Raw genomic sequence first — 21,306 nt, 5'->3', positions numbered from 1 at the left:
TCCCCTTGTTAGTCCCTTGTTTCACCTTGCTCTCCTTTTGTTTCCCCTTAGGGGCCGGGGGTTCGGCTAGGATGCAGTGGAAGCTGCGCCGACCCGTGAAGAAGAATAGTACCCCCGGTGGTAAAATCAGGTAAGTCTATGGGGGTATTCCTCTGTGTATTCCCTTAGCTCACCTTGCTGTTCTTGTCTTCTCCTTAGGTGCCGGAGTGCGGCGGTAACATGCAGGAGGATGCAGTGAAATGTGAAGGCCAGTGAGTTCAGCGCGGCGCTGCAGCAGGCGAGGCGCGATGGATCGGGAATTCAGGTAAGGATCAAAGGTATTGCTCTTGTTCTAACATTTTCTCCTTCTTTCTCCCTTTTTCTAGGAGCTCCAAACTCGAGGCGGGCGTGGCAGAAGACTGGATGCAGACTTGCAGGCACGGTGAGCGTTGCGCTGCTGGATGCAGAATAATGCGAAGCGTATGCTGCTCTTCGGGCGTGGTTTAAATAGCCTCCAAAGTAGTCCCAGGTAAGTATTCCTCCCCAGCCCCATCCGAGTAAAAAAAATAGTCCCTAGGTAAAATAGTCCCTTCCAAGCCTCGTTTGGCTTGGAGCTCTTGCAGCATGGTCTGCATCATGTAAGTTTGCAGCATGGTCTGCATCAGGTAAGCTTTAATCTATGAGCCTGGCGCCCATGGACTGACTCTCCATAGGCGCCAGGACTGCACCCAAATAGCCCCTAGCGGGGGTTGTTGGGTTTGCTTGGGGTAACTTGATGCCTGCTTCCGGGGTTGCTTGACTTGGTCTGGGTCCCCGGGGGTAGGCATCATGACAACTACAGAGACTGTAATAAATAGCACGCCAGCTCGAACACTGCTAACAAGCACCAGATCTACGACACAGCCACACGATGGTGAGCCAATGGCGGCCAGAGAACCTCTATGAAAAACTACAAGAGTATAGGAAGAGAAACGAAAAACCTTTTCCTACCACAGCAATGCAGCAAAAGGACCCTGCTCCACCAAGACACACAGAGTGGAAAAGCAGCACAGATGCATTTAGAGACATAGTCATAGCAAACTATAGAAAAACGCTGAGAATCGAGAGAAGCCCGTACGCAGATGGCAATGAGCTCGACGATTACCTGGACAGCACAGCCCATCTCGGAAACAACATATGGTACCAGCACATGAAGGAAGTAGGATAAAGAAAATCAGAAGGAGAATGCTTCGTCTGTGCTCTCCTGCCGTACAGCATGGGCAAATCCAACATCTTCGTGGCTGTAGAAATTGATGTCCCCATAGCACACTGTATGTCACACATAGCAATGTGCAACACCAGAGGACAATTTATGGGAAGAGACGCTTCACTGATATGGGCCACCGAAAAGGACTACCCAGACGAAGATGGCTACGTCCAGGACATTAAAACAAGAAACAGGGCGCACACCAGGAATCACGTGATCCGATACGAGAATCCTGACGTCAAAGGATCAGGAACACGATGGGTGACAAACCTGAGACTGAACGTTCAAGGAAAAACTGCAGAAGAGGCACAAATCTGGAAGAACAGAGGTCAAATGCAGATCTGGGGAACACTGGTTTCCCCAAATGGATGGGAAGAAGGAGTAGTGATCTGCCGCGCTTGGATGGTCCTTGCAGCCTGAAAAGAAGCAATAGAAAACTCTCAAAAACTGTGCAAACCCATATGGCCAAAGCTAGAAAAGTTACTAACATGGGTCGAAGATAGAGGGGGACCCCTGCAGATAGTGCCACTGGAGAGCCCGACACTGCTTCAGAAACAATGGCACAAGGAAGATGGGAGAGAATCAAAACTTGAGGACGAATCTTTGAAGCTCCAGGAATGACACAAGGAACTGCAGTTATTCTGGACCATTACTGGGCGTGTGGATCCAAGGCATACATAAGGCTGCCGAAAAACTGGGGAGGCATATGCACACTAGTGAACGTCCACGTTCCCGCGCTAGTGATCCCTAAGAATGACCTGAAGTTGGACAGTTTCCCGAAAGCAGATGCTCATCTAAGAAGGAGATCTGTGGAACTGGTATCCAGGATGAAGAGGGAAAATTACTTTTCTCCCAAATCAGAAGAGGCATTCCATGCAATCCCGTAGGAACACAGGCTGTTCTTCCTCACCTCAACAGTATTCACAACACTACTCCTGCCCCACATCCAAATTGGAGTGAATGCTAAATGGTTGCAGATAACCAGATGGGAGTTATTGTAGACCATCAATACCACTATAAAAGGATTCAACACGATCAAAGAGCTGAGAGCAATCAGACTGATGACCCTCCAAAACAGATATGTGCTTGACATGATCACAGCAATGGATGGAGGTGTTTGTGCATAAATCGGAGAATCATGTTGCACATTTGTACCATCACACGATGAAGAAAACGGAACCCTAACAGAGGCCATAAGTATGTTGACAAACCTGAAAAACCAGATTATCGATGAAAGCGATGAAGTGGACGATGACGGATGGTTTGGAGACCTATTCTCGTGGGTCCCACAATGGATGGCAGATATATTCAAGTTTCTGGGAGCTCTACTAGCAATGGTATTGCTAGGACTCTGTGTTATCAAGATAATCCATACACAGTGCAAGAAAACTGCGAAGAAAGCCATAGGGATGAAAATAATGGTTGATGTTGAGCCAGGGTGGAAGCCCAGAGACCTGACTGATGAAGAAATAAGAGACTTTGTGAAGGCCAGCAAATTTGCACCAGAAGGAACGAGGTTCACATACCCTAAGAAACGAAGAAGGTATGAAGGAAAATTGATCTACTGCAGCCCAAATGGACAATGCCAGCTAATGACATGGAACAAAGACGAACATGTGAAAACGGCAGGGAGTTTGAGAGGAGTGATAAAAATATGGACTCCAAAGGCTTACACATTCACACCATCGTGTACCTAACCCTGAAGACTATGAACATGATACCGAAGAATCAAAAGAAATAAATGCAAAAGAGGTTGCAGAAGTGGTCGATGAACCGACCAGAGGGCTGGGGAGTGTAGATGAGGTCCCAGACACGGCCTGCACCCCATCCCCTCATTTGAAGGTACCAGGAGCGTATTCGCCAAGGTATGTGACGTATGAGGAGCAAATGAACCAACAAAGAGCTGCACTGGGACTCTCTGCCCAGCATACATCAGAAGATCCATACCTGTTGAATCGCCCATAACCAGACAACCCTGGGCAGCACGGTACCCTATCAGACAGCTGTACCAGCCGCTGATACGAAACGAAGAGTACCTACAGACGGTCCATGAAGAGACCCAAAGAGCCCTAATGGAAGGCCAGTGGAAATGACAGAAGGGCCTGAACAGACTCGTGAATGAACAAAAGTGGCTATCAAAGATAGCACGCCAGTGCCAGGAACTACAAAAATAAATGTAATGGACACAGAGAAGAGACTATGTTAAAACGTGAGGAAACGTTGCTACGAGACAAGATGGAAGCAACCGACCTGTCAAACGTGTGTAAAGAGGCTTGGAACGCAAGAGGCAAAAGAAACGATACTGCTTGCAATGCTTAGTAGAAGATTAGAGCGGCAAGCACCAACTATATGTATCCTTATACAAGTGCGACTCCATTTTGTAAAAGCAGAAATGTACCCAGACTGCCAGAGGCCTGACGGGCCAAGTTTCGTAACCCAGCCAAGGCAAGAGAAGGAGCGGAATCGAAACTCACCAAAGAGCGGCTCATGCCTAGGAAATCGAGGTCAACCAGAGAAAGGGAGGAGAGCGTCAGCTAACAAGACTCAAAATTCAGAGCATACCAGCCTGCCACATGAAGGGCAAGATAAGGGGGGCTCATGCAGGTGGCGAGGCTGAAACAGAATTAAATGCACTAAAAACTGGAAACTGAAGCAGATTCATGGTGAACTAACACGTGATCAGCCAGCCGCGAAGAAGTACCACCGCCTGATGTCATCCAGGACCTGAGGATGCCATAACTTTTCCTGATAAGAGGCTATAGTTTTGAGGCCATACCCAGCCAACTAATTGACACATAGCCCTAAGATACTGATTGATGGAAGGGAGGCGGGGTGAAACTTGGGACACCAGGCACATGGGTGTCCATTCTGCATGCCGCTAATTAAAATGGGGATTTATGTCTAGGGGTGTAACCTGCCCAATCACAATGGACCAAGTTATCTGGAGTCCTATAGATAGTAGAACCAATAAGACGCTATACTTGTAATGACGTCAGTCACGTGTGGTGTAGTGTAAGAGTTATCCAATCCGCATGCCCTATTATCATATGCAGATATAGCACCTATACTTAAGTTACCTTACCTAACCAATTATATTGCATGTCGAGTTTTTGTAGAGTCAGACGTCAATGATGACGAATATTGCCTACAAGAATTGCTGTTCAACTGAAGTTCGAGGAAGTCAGAGCGTGACGGGTGATCGCAATGCTGCTGATTTCCATTTGTTTCTCTGTTTGATGTACTTGTCGTTAAAAGGCCTTCCCTTTGCCAACTTACTGAGTCCTCATTATTGAGTCGTGTTGGAGTAAGTGAATCCTGCACCCCCTGTCCTCACATGGTGCAGCTATCTTGTCTTACAAGTTCTAGAGGCTGAACGCTGAAGTATGGGCCCGTCGGTGAATTCCTCTCCTCCTGAACACATGTACTTCTCAGCCACTCTGCTTTACATTTAAACAGACCGAATTGTCATTTCTCAGCAGGACTGCAACACTCTACCATGGTGTTCTGTATGTTGAGTGCTTCTTCACCACCAATGTGGATTCATGGCACTCTCCCAATGTCTAAATAGTAGATCTGGCTACATTCAATTGACAACAGGCATTTCCCGAGCTGCCTGCTGTCCATAAGCTGCCGCTCAGGATGTTGGCAGCTGTGATGGGGCAAGGGATAGAAGGCTTGAGCCTGTAGGATAGCAGAATTAGCAGGGTCTTAAAACCTGTTCACTCATTCTGCAGTGAGGGGCCATGGGGCAAAATGAGCCTGGTCCCACATACAGGGGGTTGAACTCCCTTTATCTCTCCTGAATGAAAGAATGAGCTCCCTCAGACACAAGTTAACACCCCTGCGCACACATTGAATGAATATGGTATGGATCTCTAGATCGAGAAAACTGGAGTGAGAATTCAGAGTGTTTTAACAGAAATATAATTGTCTTCCCAGATGGGAGACTGATTCCATTAATATACATGGGGTCATTGAGATGACCAAGAGTGAAACTGTACATTCAGTTGTGAGATTACCGGCAGTGGGTGATACTATGCTCCAAGTAGTGCGGTGCCCCCTCAACAATATATCACACTGTTTAAAGGTGTGAGACCCATCCTGAATGCTTGCCCAAAGAGCCTTGGCCAGAGTTTCACACTGAAGAAGTGAGCATGTGATCCGGGGTCTGCAGCCCACACACACGCAGGGGATTCCCATGCTCACACTTGCAAGATTTGCACCAAATTAGTGAGGTTGTGCTTTAAGGTAGGAGGCACATGCACAGTCTTTGCTCTGAGGTTTGACACACTCACAGGATGGGATGGCATTTCCTTCTCCCGTCCTAGTTGTGTTGCTCTGCCTTTTGAGGGAACTACAACCACGGATGATTATAGAGGGGGTGGAGTAGGGGCAGTGATGGCCTACTGGAATGCAACTGGGAGGCTTAAACCTCCTTCTTGCTTGACTTTAGTATATGCAGTACATGCTAGCCAATGTTTCCACTGTTCTGCGCCTCCCCGCCCCCATTGCACCAAGTTGGTGACTACATGCAAATGCGGTTATATAACTGCCAGTGATGTCACTACCTATATTTGGGCACCCCCCGGGAAATTTATAAGTCGGCTCCCCTGCCTGGAATAATTATCCCATCATCCTCCGTACCATGACTGCTGTCCAAATAGTGCACATGGGGCACTGCGATGCCGCCAGACCACAGCACACCTGTAAAAAAGTGATTCTCTGGAGTCAACTAATTTGTGGAAGATGACATGAGCCTGAACCCTGTGCCAGGTCACCAGCCCTGCCAATCATCCCTGCCCACCCACACTCAGGAGAAGAGTGGGCACAATGCTATGGAGAACATTGGCATTGACTGCTGTTCATTGCTGAATGGCATGCACTTCTTTGCCGATGAATAAGACTGATTAAGGTAGCCCGAGATGGAGGTGGCTGTATCCAGAAGTCAATTTAGTTTGGCAACAGAGCAGCATTCCCAGGGAAACGGGTTTCAGAGACACTTTTTGCAACTCTACACAACACCACTGCCAGCACGGTAGCACCCCAGGATGGCCTCCAGGGAATTTGGAGGCAGAAAGAGCTGAACACCATCCTCCAAATCCAACAACTCTGCACTGACCCAAGCAGTGCCCATTAGGCACATTGTATGGTTTGACTGCCTCGCACCAACCTCACCATTCAACATTTCCTGAGCCCCGGGCGATCGAGGAGTGAAACACCCACATGAGCACCAAAGGACAGCGATCACTGCCGAAAACCCTTGAGGCTCCATAACCTAGACTCTGTGTATTACAAGAGATTGAGTGGACATCCTGGAATTATCCCGCATGTCTTGGATCTCTTGGGAGCAAACACTATGATGAGGTTCTCAATGGTCACCTGGAGGGCCTGGCCAGTCCTCCTCAAGAAGCACTCTGACATGGCCCTTGAATATGCGCCAAAGAGACCACAATGTGTGCGAATCCTGTACCACCTACCCCTCGTGAGACAAGGAGCCAGGGTCAGGGTGTTACATTCGTCCATCACCAGCCGCCCTTTGCCCTTGGCCACCAGGCCATCTCTGTCGAGCACTGAAATGCATTGTCTTGCCCTTTCTCTGCATTGAGAGGCTGAATCATTAGTTCATCCTCTGCTTTCCAAATGGCCAGGAGTCGCTCACATTTCCATTGATCCTCCTTCTTGCTCTTCTGTAGGATTATCTCCACCATTTCAGACTCTGGCTCCTCCATCGCATGACACGCCTTATCTTTTACGGATGCCCTTAGCTGTGGCTGTGGGTCATTGTCGGGTGCAGTTATCATCTTTCTTCCCAGAGCCAGCACCACTGATTGTGCTTCACCATGCTTTGCTCTTTCCCCTCAAACACTATTAAGTCACGCTGACACTGACCACCAACTTCATATGTGGGCCTGTCATTGTCCTTCTCTGGTGCACATGCCCTGAAAGCGTCCTGTTGTGATTTTACTTTCTCTGACATGTATTTGCTCGACACTACACCTTTCACTAGCTTCTTGTTCACTTTCTTGTCTAAGGTGCTCACTCCACAGTCACCCGTCCTTCTGAACTCCAGTTTATTTATTGCCACTTTGTCCGGACATGCCTCCCCCCATTATGTCAGGACCCCGTTTGCCAAATCAGTCATTGCATCTCTTTTTTTCCAAAATGTCCTCCCTCCCCTCTTTTGCACACATTAGCCTCCTCCGGTGTCTTCCCCCACTTCCTCCTTTTTCTCGGAAATACATACAGCCACCCCCATAGCGTTGTGCGTCATCCACCCCAACCCCCACAGGCACTGGTGCTGGCACCTCACATTCCTGCCCCTCTGTGTCTCCTCTCTCCTCCTTCATTGACACTGCTTTTTTCATTCTCAGCCATGCGTCATCAGCTGCATTCAGCATGTCTGCCCACCCCTGGGTGGATCTTAACTTCCCCTCCACATTCCCTTCCACTGCCCTTTGTAACGGATGTTCCTGGGCAGCCCCCACCTCCATTTTCTTTTGTGCCGACTGGGGGATCACATCCCAATTGTGCAACATGCTCTTTAGCCTTTCCAGCACAGCCCTTTGCCCTGCCTTATATGTCAGATCCCCACCTGCCTCTTGCCTTGTCAGTGGACCAGCATCTGCCATGTTGCCAATGAAACTGTATTCTGTAATCTGTATTCTTTAATCTTTTATTCCACTTTAACTCAACCTTCAGACAGACCTCCCACTCTGTGACTTCTACAGCATTGACCCCTACACCCACTCCCCGGGGCTCTGACTGTATTACAGGTGCCTAAGAATGCTCTGCCCTATCTTTGTATTCTTCCTAGAGTCCCTGAAGACTCCAAATTCCACAAAGTCCACTATTGAAACATGCAACAGGTACAGCGAAAAATTATTTTCACTTACCCGTTGTTTTGCTGTAATCTCTATCTCTGTGCCATGCACTTGATGAAGAAAAGAGGAGCTTCCAGGTTGCGGCACTATATGTTACATTTGTCCGTCCTGCTCCCCCTGATACTAGTGCTCATCTAGCTCCCTCACACCGTCTCAGGCTTTCCAGGCACTGCGCACTCGGCACTTGGACACAAATAATACGCAAAGCCAGAGGTTTGGGTGTAAAAGCTGTAATGTTAACACACACAGCAGGCTCTGAAGGGCTGCATCGACTCTGACGCTTCCCAGGCCTGGCTTTATACTTATGTACAATGCAAAGCTACATATTAATCTCCTCCCATTAGCCGTACGTATTCATAACAACAGGTCATTTCGCCGAAGAGAGCGAATAAAGTACATTTCAGATTGCCTTTGCAAAGCAGGCTCTTATCGACCTTGGGACTTTAGCAAGCAGCTTGAGCTTCAGAGCCGCGTACTTCTCAGAAAGGAGGGCTGTTGATGCTCATCTTTCGAGGCCTGGCTGGCAGACATTCCACAGCTAGCTCGGCTGGTTGTGCTCTGGTGGTTCTCTGCAACATCTGCTTTCATTGTTTAGATGTTTTAGGCCAGTCCTTATGCCAAATCATTAGGCCAGTCTTCCTGCTTCAGGTGTGATGTACCTCAACCAAAAGAAAGTGCAGAATCAGAAATGTGCCAGGTAACACAGGGCACTACAGCAGGACTCCTGGAGCCGCCTCGCTATTGCTGAAATTGTAGGACTTTGATCTGAGACTTTGAGCCCAACCCCAGGTGGCTGCATGATAACGGTGAAGGGGAAGCTGCCTAAAGGCCTGGCACTTGAGCCGTAATCAAGGCAGGAGCTGGAGCAACACAGAAGTCTCTCGTGTTTGTGCCACAGCCGGACACGTTGTGACATGCACAATGAAAAGGAGTATATGCAGCTGACTGGTCAGTGTCACAACAGGGTGTTCTTTGCTGCAATGATGTATACTTTTGCACTCTATACATTGTTTCCTAAAGGCAGCATGACTGCCAGACGAGGAGCCTCTAGTACCAGAGACATGTACATTCACGGTTATCATCTTGGCTGTTAGTGATTTCTCCTCTTCCTAAAGCGAGGCGCCCAACCCTTTCTGTCTTCACTGGATCTCAAGCACGACTGCCACGAAGAAGAAGACGACATGGAATAGTCGCTTAGGAATGTAAGCTGCAAAAATGAAACCTCATTCGGCGTTCTTTTGATGGTCTCTTCTGTATGTTCTACTTTTCTGTGCAACCTAGAGCAGAATTCCGTCGATGTTTTGCTTATCTAGGGCATTGCAGCATACAGTGGTGGAAATGGAAAAAATGTGCAGGGGGTCCCAGGGGAGCAGTGTGTGGGCTGGGGGGGGGGGGGGGAGTCTGGACGAGGGGTCAGACTTCCAAGGAGGCAGAGTTCATAGGTGGTGGAGCTGCCAGTTGAACTCTGATCAAAGGAAATGTTCAAAATAATAATTAAAAAATTGCACAATTTCTTTCACTGCTTGAAAAGTGCACAATCCATAGTAAGCGTACCTTACTATGGTGTGTGTACTTTTCAAGCCATCGCAGCATGTACCATCCATTTCAGAATGCATTTTGATATCCAAAACTACAAATACCAGAATTCATTTGGGAAAGACAACGACCACTGTACCCGCAAAGCTGGTGGCTCGGCGATCCAGGCCCGCCTTAGGAGAGGCCCCCGGGTGATCGCATGGGGCGTTACACCCCCCAGGGCGCCATTAGCCCCTGCCATGCCAGCTCGGGGGAGCCTTTCAAGGGCTCCTCCGAGCTGGCGTAGTGGGGGAAGGCACGCTGTTGCTACTAAATGCGCCTGCAGTCTTTCGAGGGCTACCCTGAGCTGGCGTAGTGGCAGAAGGCGTGGCAGGTGTCTCATTGTTCTTAAATGCGCCTGCGGCGGCAGAGCGCAATTAACAATAGGGTGCTAATGCACCCTAGTCATATCTTTACCTTCTCGCCGGAGCGAGAAGGTAAAAAAAATAAGTGCCACATCCAGGACCTGCCCCCTGTTGACCAGGGCACGCAGGGGAAGGGGGGGAGCGCCAATTAACCCAGGGCGCTGCTGCACCTAATGCCGGCCCTGCGGTGATCATTGCTTTTTCCAAATGGATTCTGCTTTGTGGCATAGTGCTCTGTCACAGGATATTTGACCCTCGGCGAACCTGGGGGCTCGCCTCAGTTATCTAAGCTGCTCTGTGCGAGCGCACTGTGAACTGTGCGCTCGCACAGAGCACATTAGGTCACTGAGGCAAGCCCCCAGGTTCGCAGAGAGTCTGCCTTGCCATACCATAGCGCGACAAACGTGTTGGTGTTTTCTTTTGTTTTTAACGACGTTGAGTGCTTGTGATGGCCTATTTGGGGCTGAGGCTGGCCGGATCCCTAGATCCGGCTACACATTGGATGCTGGATCTTGGATCCAGCGAGAGCCGGCCCATTGGCCAACACTGATCTCAACCTTCATTTCAACCACTAGGAACAGTCAGGTCATGTGACCGTGCTCTGTCCTGCCTCCTCCATGTGGGTGGATGATGTATTTTACATTTTATCCTTCTGCGATTCCAGGGCCATGCTGACAATTATGGAATGTTTTTCTGCAGCTTTAAAAGTGAGAGCCATGTGTTAAAACACTCTGAAAGGCGGGGGTCTCTCGTTGTAGGCAGCACTGGAAATGGAAAAATTACTGGGGCAACCCTCTTATCCTTGGAGGGGTGGGGCCTTGTGGAGGAGGGGGTGGAGTAGGGGGCGTGGCCCCAGGCCATTCCATGAAATACAGTATCTCTGCATAAAACCCAACCCTGGTAATTTGCATAAAAGCAAAGAGCATTATGGATACATAATGTCCACAATTTTACATTTTAATCCTGGCTTATAGCGAGTCAGTAAGAAGCCCTTTCGAGCGAATAATGGAAGTTGGGCTCTGCGGTTTTGATTGGCCTCACTAAAAAACCCTAAGAAAAAAATGTCTGTTCATTGCAGGACATATATACCGGTTTGGGCAGCAGCTTCGGCGGTTTCTTTTTCAGTTTCCCGTGCCGGGTCTATTGAATGTGTCTGCTTGTTCAAACGTGGGTTGCTCGTGCTAGTGACAACTCGGCTGGTAGTCTTCTGAAAGCGGCCCCTGTCCTTGAACTGCATGTTGTGATAATGCGGCTTCAGAGCAGATCCATGAGTGTCGTGGACGGGGTCAGCGCTACGCCTTGTTCCGGCCCATTTCCTGCAGGGTACACAGCAAACGCAAAATGCTCTGTCTGGCTAGCTCATACGGCCTTCTATTGGCTGGGCTATGATTTTCTTTCTTCTGCACTTATCGGGCATCAGCCAACAATCTTTATGATCGAGGATGTCAATTTAGGCTAATAGGCTAATATACCGCTTTATCAATGAAATTGCCTAACAACACATCTGCGAACTTTCGAGAACATTATTGAATTTAGAAAGCAATTGAATGTGTGATTTTTCAGTGACCTACTTTTGCAATTACATTCTTTTTGGTTCAGGCTGTACATCACTATCTAGCACGCTTAAAATGTTATTCTTTGGGACATTCGTGTCTCGAATAAACTGTATTCTATCTAAGCACCATCTATATCATTTTTTGTCCACTCGTCTTGTGGCGTATGCTGCACTTTACAAATTATGGAGAAGTGCACAGAATGGCCACCAGATGGCAGTGGTGATCATTGACCAAGAGCTTTTCCGCTTTCTTAGCAAGCCTTTAGTTTCTGGCTCATCTTGGTAATAGAGCAGAATTAACGGTCCCTGTGGCGACAGTTAGGATGTCACCCACTTCATGTTTTTAGTCCTTTTCATGTATTTTCGTCATACATTAGATGAAAATCTCCCAAAGCACAGAACAATTTACGCGATTATTTTTTTAGCCATAGAAGGTTTACGGAGCCAAAAACCGGCAACTTGTTCCCACACATTCATTTCAAGCCGCACAAGGAATGTCTGCAAAGGGTGCAGGCCCCGTGGCGCTGGATCTGGGGGCGCTGCAGCTCCCGCTGGATTTATGGTGGAAGGCCAGAAGGTTAGCAGGCTAAATTCCTGCTTTCAGATCTATTTTGTTGTAAAGAAAAAAGAGGGCATTTGGGAACTTGATTCTAGTGGCACTGTTGCTCGGCCTAGGATATGGTGTTATGAAGAGGAAATGTCAAAGGCTTTATTTTTACAAATATAACAAGAAGCACTGAAAAAATAACATTTGTATATGTGTTTTGCTGAAAAGATTTTGTTTTTAATGTATAAAATGCGCTGTCTATAGTTTCAATTGCATGTCTTCAGTGGGCAAGGATTGACTGGATGTGCAGTCTTAACGCTGATGAACTGTGTGAAAGGATACCAACTTTTCATAGCCGGACAAGGTGCAGCTTCCTAGATTGTTTTTAGAGTTTCCTATCTTTTTGCAGACAAACGCCACATTTCCTTCACTAGTTGCTGATTTGTACTTCAATCCGAAGAAGTGTTCTCCTGTGCCCTGCCACCCTTATACCATCACGGCTCCTGTTCTAGCATCCAATATTAGTTGACAGGGCTCTGTTAAAGGCTTGGGATTGTAGCAATAAAACACACACTGGGATATTTGCATGCCCACAATACTTTGCAAGCATATCATATGTAAAGCCTCGCAATGATGATATGTGCAGTTTAAGAAAACGTCATGAATCTGTATGTGCGCAATTACTATGAAGTCCATACAAGATTGTTTGCAACATACCCAATCTTTAAATTGTTGGGTAGAATTGTACACGTGCCCAGTGAACCCATTTTTGTATAGCAGCATGTTACCATACAATTTGTTAAGGTCTATGCCCCATGAAACTATGAAAACTTGGAAAGGCTGCAGATTGTGTGAAAAGCATTCTAGTTATCTGAATATCCATTGCCCTAATAGTATATATGAGTAATGCCAGGCATAGTCCAAACTGCTAATCGCTTGCAGGCCGAGTAAATGATGTTGCAATGTTACTCTCCACTTATAGGGTAATATTAGCAATGCTAAAGTAGGAAACGCAGAGCATCACATTTGCCTACTCCTTAAAGGGCAAATTTATATTTGAGTTTTGTAATGCGCTAACTTGCAAAGGGCCACCTCAAAGTGCTTGTGTGACTTATGTCCAAAGAATAGAAAGCAAGGGATGAGGTTACACATCTAAGTAGCCTGATTACTTACAGTCACTATCTGATATTTGAGCTGAAATTTGGGTTACATAGTCTGGGTGATGCTTTTGCTAAAACGGATCTGCATGATTACATTGGGTACGATTACATCTAAAGTAAATTCAATGAAAAAACAAATGCTCCAACAGCCAATAGCGCGATAATGTAATGTCCGAGTTAAAAGGTAAAAGACAACTGCTGTGCAATATAACATTAAAAAGGTGCTACATGAAGAGATTGGGCCTCATTACAAGTATGACGGTAAGGCAACAACGGTGCCGGTATCGCTACCGGCACCGTTGCTACCGTACCGCCATACTACAAGTTATGCTCGCGGGTGCCCTTGCAGCCACCAGGTCTGACCTGGTGGCCGTACTGGCACCCACGAGCAGAACATGATGGCAGGACCATTACTGTTATTATCGGTACCGGTGCTACCACCCTCCCCATTCATTCCTTTGGGGGCCGGATGAGAGTCCCTTATTACCGGCACCCGCGAATGGGCAATTACCGGGTCCACCAAACTCGGTATGACCCGGTAATTGCCCATTCGTGGGTGCTGGATTTTTTGGCAAGTTTGGAGGTAGCCATGCCTGTATTACAGGCCTGGCTACCTCCAAACTTGTAATGAGGCCCATTGCCTTTTTTTTTGCAGGTTCAGTGAATGTTTTGAAAAAACGAATTTTCTGGGTTTGTGACTCATACATCTCGTGAGATTTCAGGAATGTGGAAAAAAAAGGTTTGAAAAGCATACTTCCAACACCCGCACAAGCCCCAATCCCCTTTGCCTTATACACCCATTCTCACAGCCAGTGCTCCAGATAAGATTTTGAGGTGGGAGTATTTTACGCATGCTTTTTAAAATTAGAGAGTAAATGCAATTTCAAGAGAGTAAAAATGAGTTTTCTCCTCTGCAAGAGAGTAAATCGTATCCAACACATACACAGCTGTGGTGTGCCCACCCCCAAGTAGGGTGACCAGATGTTAAGACGGATTTCTGAACTCTGTCCTGGTGGCGCAGAAGTTCAGAAGGCCAACCTAATTACTTGGAACAGGGTAACCTCTGGACAAGCCAGACCAATCAAGGTAGCGATCGCGGCGGTCAAGACTAGGTCTCAAGAGGGGTGAGGGTGACTGAAAGCCCGCAATGAGCACACAAAGCAAGAGCGCTTACAAACTACTCCAAACAGTTGTTATATCAAAAATATATACACATTTATTTTAAGGCCTTTAAAATAATGACCGTAGCGAGAAAATCACAATATCACAATATTAAACCAACACATACCATATCAACACAATATATATACAAATGCACAGTCGCAAGCGTTTAAAGCACGAAATATGTAGTCCACCTGCAAGGAAAGGAAAACAGGCAGTGCAATAACGCTTTAGACTCAGTTCGCCTTCAGAGGCACCTAACTAGATGGAAGTCCGAGCCCTGCGAAGAGTGGAGCCTTGTGCTCAAAGTACCTGCCACGCCGGTGCCAACGCAAAAACAAAGAGGTGATGGCTGGAAGGTTTAGACTGAATCTTAACCACTGGCATTGCTCGGGGCAACCCTCCAGACCATCGTTCTTCGCCTGCCAAGCCATTACAAAAGGGGAAAGACCATATGCAAATCAGGCTTGGCCCCACCCCAAAAGGGGAAGTCCAGCCCGAACTGCTAGGTCACATCCCTTCTGCACGAGACCACAAGCATCCCCAAACATGTTTCACCCTTGTTGGGGCTCATCAGTGAGGAGTAGCTTGGGTCTCTAGGCCCAGCAGGCACGGGACCCACGTCTGGGCATACCCGTCCCACTCGGGGTGACAAAGCAAAAACAAAGAGGTGATGGCTGGAAGGTTTAGACTGAATCTTAACCACTGGCATTGCTCGGGGCAACCCTCCAGACCATCGTTCTTCGCCTGCCAAGCCATTACAAAAGGGGAAAGACCATATGCAAATCAGGCTTGGCCCCACCCCAAAAGGGGAAGTCCAGCCCGAACTGCTAGGTCACATCCCTTCTGCACGAGACCACAAGCATCCCCAAACATGTTTCACCCTTGTTGGGGCTCATCAGTGAGGAGTAGCTTGGGTCTCTAGGCCCAGCAGGCACGGGACCCACGTCTGGGCATACCCGTCCCACTCGGGGTGACAAAGCAAAAACAAAGAGGTGATGGCTGGAAGGTTTAGACTGAATCTTAACCACTGGCATTGCTCGGGGCAACCCTCCAGACCATCGTTCTTCGCCTGCCAAGCCATTACAAAAGGGGAAAGACCATATGCAAATCAGGCTTGGCCCCACCCCAAAAGGGGAAGTCCAGCCCGAACTGCTAGGTCACATCCCTTCTGCACGAGACCACAAGCATCCCCAAACATGTTTCACCCTTGTTGGGGCTCATCAGTGAGGAGTAGCTTGGGTCTCTAGGCCCAGCAGGCACGGGACCCACGTCTGGGCATACCCGTCCCACTCGGGGTGACAAAGCAAAAACAAAGAGGTGATGGCTGGAAGGTTTAGACTGAATCTTAACCACTGGCATTGCTCGGTGCCAACGGGCAAAAGGGGAAGCTCTTCGGAGGAAGTCAGGCAGTTCGGGTTAGTGCACAGCAGAAGGAGAACAGGTTCCGCAACTCAACCGCAGCCTCCACAGCGGGCAGAAGCAGAGCGCGAGTACGGCCAAAAGGGTGCTGTTTTTACACAGCAGGGAAAAGCAATGGGATACTGCAGGAGGGCGACCAGATCCTAGCTAAACTACTCACCGGTCCCCGAAGCAAGCAGACCCAGGCTTCTCCACGTTAGTTTCAGCAGCTGGCAGGTTCAGAAGAGCAGGGAACGCCTCGTAGTCGTGTAGAGCAAAAAGACGTCCCAATCGACGAAACCAGCACAGTTTGTTGCCGCAGCAGGACAACGGAGCGGCCGTGTGTATTCGAGCCAAATGTACACTCCTCCCTTCAGACTTGGGAACGCCAAGTGTACGAAGCGTGGGAGAGTGACAAGGACTCGGAATACAACACAACCTGGCGGCAGTTACAGAGCAGGACTCCCTTGTAAGCTGGCCAGTCAACTGGATGGCCCAGAGACACTTCCGAAGGCTTACTTGGCAGTAGTTGATGAAGTCGCCGGGAATAGCTGTTCCTGCTATTCCAAAGGTCGAAGCACCAGTACAGGCCTTCTGGTTCGATCCAAGGAGGAAAGGGTTTCACAGGACGACAGCAGTGCAAAGGAGGATTCCTTCAGCGGGTCACCAGCGATTCCTCGGTCCAGCCTCGTGGTTGCAGGATACTTGGCTCCTGTATTCCTTCGTTCGTGAGAACTCAGGAGATCGACATGGTAGTGGTGTTTCCAGCTCCCTCTTATCCACGGTTCCCTTCGCGCCAAAACGGAGGGGAGCCAATGGGAGATCCGCTCATCAACACACATACCATACGTGGACCAATCACGGACCACGGTGGTCCCAGGCATTCACACCACCCCAGACTCTCTGGCACCCAGGATGTGTATTGGGACCAGACATCCCAGCCCACACCCTGGAGGCACACAAACGACATGTAGAAGCCCGCGAAAGCAACCACGTTTCGCGGGAAAGTACATGCCCAAATAAGGAAGGCCCCGGGTCGCCCGACCTGGGGAAGGTGAAGGGAGCAAGACGGTCAGTGGACAAGACAAAGGAGCCTCGTGGTCTGGCCATTTTGGGAGCCAGGCCACCATTTTGGGTTCAGTGCGAAAAACGTGCTCAGAACGCCAAAAGAAGCTCAAAATAAACAAAACGATCGCTGCCACCATTCGAGTCCCTGAATGACTTGCACCGATCAAATACCATCCTAAAAGAGTATCTAGGGCCTGTAGAAGGCTAGAGACCCAAGAGAGCTGTAACTTAGCTTACAGTGCCCTCTTGTGTCATGTTGCACTAAAGCCGCAACATGATAAAAGAAACTACGGGAAACAGCGTTCCCCGGTACTGACTGTCTTAAGGGCATGTCAGTTTCCCCGTAAGAAAGGAGCGAAAGCCCAGAGGAGTGCGGCAGAAGGCTGCACTTCTCTGGCAAAGTCAAGAACAAGGTTAAAAACAATAGCAAAAAGTTTAGGGGTTGCCACATGGAAGGAAAATTACCTGCAATCATGAAATCTTTCCTAACACTCGCCCCTCCCAGACTATGGACAGGGGGAACTAATCCACCCCTGGATGAGTCTCTTGTTCAGGTCGGTTAAACATTCTGGATAACCCATCAGCATTGCTATGTTGGACACCTGGCCTATGCTCAATAGTGAAGTCGAAGCCTTGTAGACTTATGGACCACCTAAGCAACTTTGGATTCTCCCCCTTCATGTTCATTAGCCACTTTAACGGCTTATGGTCAGTCTGCACAGTGAAGTGGGTCCCATAGAGGTAGGGCCTCAGCTTCCTTAGGGCCCACACAACAGAGAAACATTCTTTCTCTACCGTGGACCATCTGAGCTCTCTGTCCTTAAGCTGGCGACTAATAAAACCGATAGGGTGTTCCTTACCCTTCTCATCTACTTGTGATAGTACAGCTCCTATCCCAGTGTCAGAGGCATCCGTCTGCACGATAAAAGGTCTTTGATAAACAGGGGCCCTTAGGACAGGGGCCTGGCACAAGGAGTCTTTTAAGCCATTGAAGGCCTTCTCACACTCGTCGGTCCAAGTTACCTTCTTGGGTTTCTTCGGAGTTGTGAGGGCAGTCAGAGGAGCAGCTATGGTGCCATAGTCTGCCACAAAATTGTGGTAATACCCCGTGAGTCCTAAAAAGGCTCTCACTTGGGTTTGCGTAGTGGGGGTAGGCCAGTCTTGTACTGCTTGTACCTGACTGAGTAGAGGCTGTCTCCTCCCTCCACCTACTTCATGTCCAAGGTAAACCACTGAGCCTTGTCCATTTTGGTGAGGGGCCACTCGGACACCCTCAAAAGAGCTATCTGAAGGACTGCTTGGGAACAGGTCGGGGAGAGGTTCAGACTCCTCTTCCTCAACGTCTGAAGCCAATAGCAGTGCTGCGATTTCGCCGCTTGGGACGAAAGCCTTCAGCCTATTCACGTGAAACACTTTTGGAGCCTGTCCAGGCCTTCCAAGGTCCACTGAATAGTTAACCTCACCCAGGGGCTCCACCACTGGGCAAGGGCCTGACCATTTGTCCTGTAAAGCTCGAGGCCTTATGAGATTCATGATCAGGACTTGCTGACCAAGTGTAAAGTTGATGAGGGAAGCTTTCTGGTCGTACCAATGTTTCACCAGCGCTTGCCCTGCCTTCAATTTATCACTAGCCAAGCCCATCAGAAGTACCATCCGTTTTCTGAGCCCTAGCACATAATCAACTACGTTGGTAGTAACAGGGGGAGTGGGCATCTCCCATCCCTCTTTGACGATGGCTAAGGGTCCCCGTACGGGATGACCGAACAGAAGTTCAAAGGGGCTGAAGCCAACACCCTCCTGTGGTACCTCTCGGTAGGCAAACAGTAAGCATGAAACAAGAAGATCCCATTTTCTTCTCTGAGGCTCCTCCAGAGCCCCAATCACGCTCTTTAACGTCCTGTTGAAACGCCCCCCCAGACCATTGGTCTGGGGGTGGTATGCAGAAGAGAACCTGTAGGTGACCCCACATTCTTTCCACATAGCCTGCCTATACTTCGACATAAAGTTGCTGCCATGATCCGACACAACTTCTTTAGGGAAGCCAACCCTAGTAAACATGCCGAGTAAAGCTTCTGCAACTGGCTTGGCAGTTACAGTTGTAAATGGGACGGCCTCAGGATACCTGGTTGCATGGTCGACCAGCACCAGGATAAACCTATTGCCTGAGGATGTTTGCGGGTCAAGGGGACCAACCATGTCGATCCCTACCCTTTCAAATGGTACCCCCACAACTGGGAGCGGTACCAACGGAGCTTGGATTGTCGCGCCAACCTTACCAGACAACTGGCAGGAGGCACAACTCCTGCAGTGACTTTCTACTTGCTCCCCCATCTTGGGCCAGTAGAAGTGCATGGATAACCTTTGCTTGGTCTTCCTCATACCGAGGTGACCAGCAAGGGGAACTTCATGCGCCAACTGCAGGAGGAAGGGCCTAACAGCAAGGGGAACCACCAACCTCCTATGGTCTCCTTCTGTAGACTCTGTGGGCTCACTATACAGGAGTCCACCTTCCTGGTAAATCCTATGCATCCCAGGAGGTTCACCCTCAAGCTGGGAGCAGGCCTGTCTCCTTAGGCCTTCCAGAGATGGGCACTCACGTTGGCCTTTACTGAATTCGTCCCTATCAGGACCTCCTTCAACTAACAAGTCTTTTAGTTCAGGATGATCGTTGGGGTCGAATACCTCAGGCATCGCCACCTCCTCATCAGGCCCGGGCGATTGACCAACTTCCTCCACCGCAGTGGTAGGCGAGCTCGGGGGAATATTCTCTTTCCCTCGTTTTGACTTGTAGACTCCTTTCGCCTTGGGTTTCCCCTTTGGCTGGGGCGGCGTATTGGACTTGGCCAATGCTGCCCGTGCTTGAGACCGTGTGTAGGGTCTTTCGGCAGTGTCTCCTACGAGCCCTAAAGCTCTGAGATCATTACCCAACAAGACCTTTCCCGGGACGTTTCTCTGAATGCTCACTGGAATCATGACTGCTGTACCATTTAAAGTAAGATTTACAGGTATTACTGGAAACATACGGAGGGGGCCGTCAGCCAACTTAGTGGGCATCAGAGTAGCTCTGGCAACTTCCTCTGAGTCTACCAAGGTAGAATCCACTACAGTGCGACTGCACCCACTATCCCTAAGAGCTGGAGTATCCACTCCATTGATCAGCACACTGTCTTTAAAGTAGTGCTTGGTATTATCCGGAATCCTAGCATAAGCCTCTGCGACTTTAGGCTCCCAGGAACCCAGGGACACTAAAACTACCTCAGCCTCTATTCCGCTGGGAAATGAGTCTGAGGAGAAGGATGCTCCTGTAATCTCTTCTTCCTCGTAGGAGGAGAAGGCCAGATTAGCGGAGTGGACCCCCAAAGGTCTAACCTTACAACGGGGATCCCCCTTCACATGGTCAGTTGCTCCACAAGAAAAACAAGCCCCAGTGGGTCTGTTTACGTAGGGAGGCTTATTGTAACCAGAGTTCTGTTTTGGAGGCGAACCTCCACTACCCTGTGAGTTCTCTTGTGTCTTACCCTTGTTTTTCTTTTTGTGGCCCTTATGGGAAGAAGATTTAGCAGATTCCCCACCCTCCATATCTTTGGACTTTTTCCCTTCCTCCTGCTTACCAGGATGAGTTTTGTCCTTATGGGACACTCGATGTGACACCCATAAGTCTGCTGCAATGGCCAGCTTCTTAGGATCTATCTCCTTCGAATCGGCCAAATGCTGCTTAAGCTCCGGGGAAGAAGAAGCAAAAATGTGTTCCAGCATGACAAGATTTATCATGCCTTCGAAGGTAGAAACCTTATAACCTTCAACCCAGCCAGTTAAGTTTTTCAAAGATTCAGCGACATAAGATACCCAGGTACCACCTTCCTTTTTCTTATACTCTCGAAAACGCTTTAAATATTGGGCCGGAGTCTTCCCAAACTTTAAAATGAGAGTTTGCTTTAACATTGCGAAATCAGCTCGCTCAGCCTTCGACATTTCCATAATGGCACTACAGCCAGAATGGGGCAGTCTACTGAGCAACCACGCAATCTTATCAGCATTGTCAACTTCTTGAACCTCGCATGCATACTCAAACGCATTCAGCCAGTCCATAATGTCATTCCTTTCTTCATACACACTGAGCAGATCTTTTGGAAACCGTGGGTGAGAGGAAGCCCCAGACCCATGTCCAGGACCCTTGGACCCATTTGCAACCTGAAGCTTGGCCAGTTCCAACTGGTGATCCCTGTCTTTTTGTTTTTCTGCCTGTTCGATTTTTAGTTTGGCTATGCTGAATTCAAGCTCCTGCTGCCTAAACCGCAGCTCTTGCTTCTTGAATTCAAGCATAGCCTCCCCATCGGCACTGGCAGAGGAAACATTAGACATTACATC

This window comes from Ambystoma mexicanum, chromosome 2q (assembly GCF_040938575.1).
Source record: "Ambystoma mexicanum isolate Mex_15411 chromosome 2q, UKY_AmexF1_1, whole genome shotgun sequence".
In the NCBI taxonomy this organism is placed as follows: domain Eukaryota; kingdom Metazoa; phylum Chordata; class Amphibia; order Caudata; family Ambystomatidae; genus Ambystoma; species Ambystoma mexicanum.
This window is presented reverse-complemented; position numbering follows the sequence as displayed.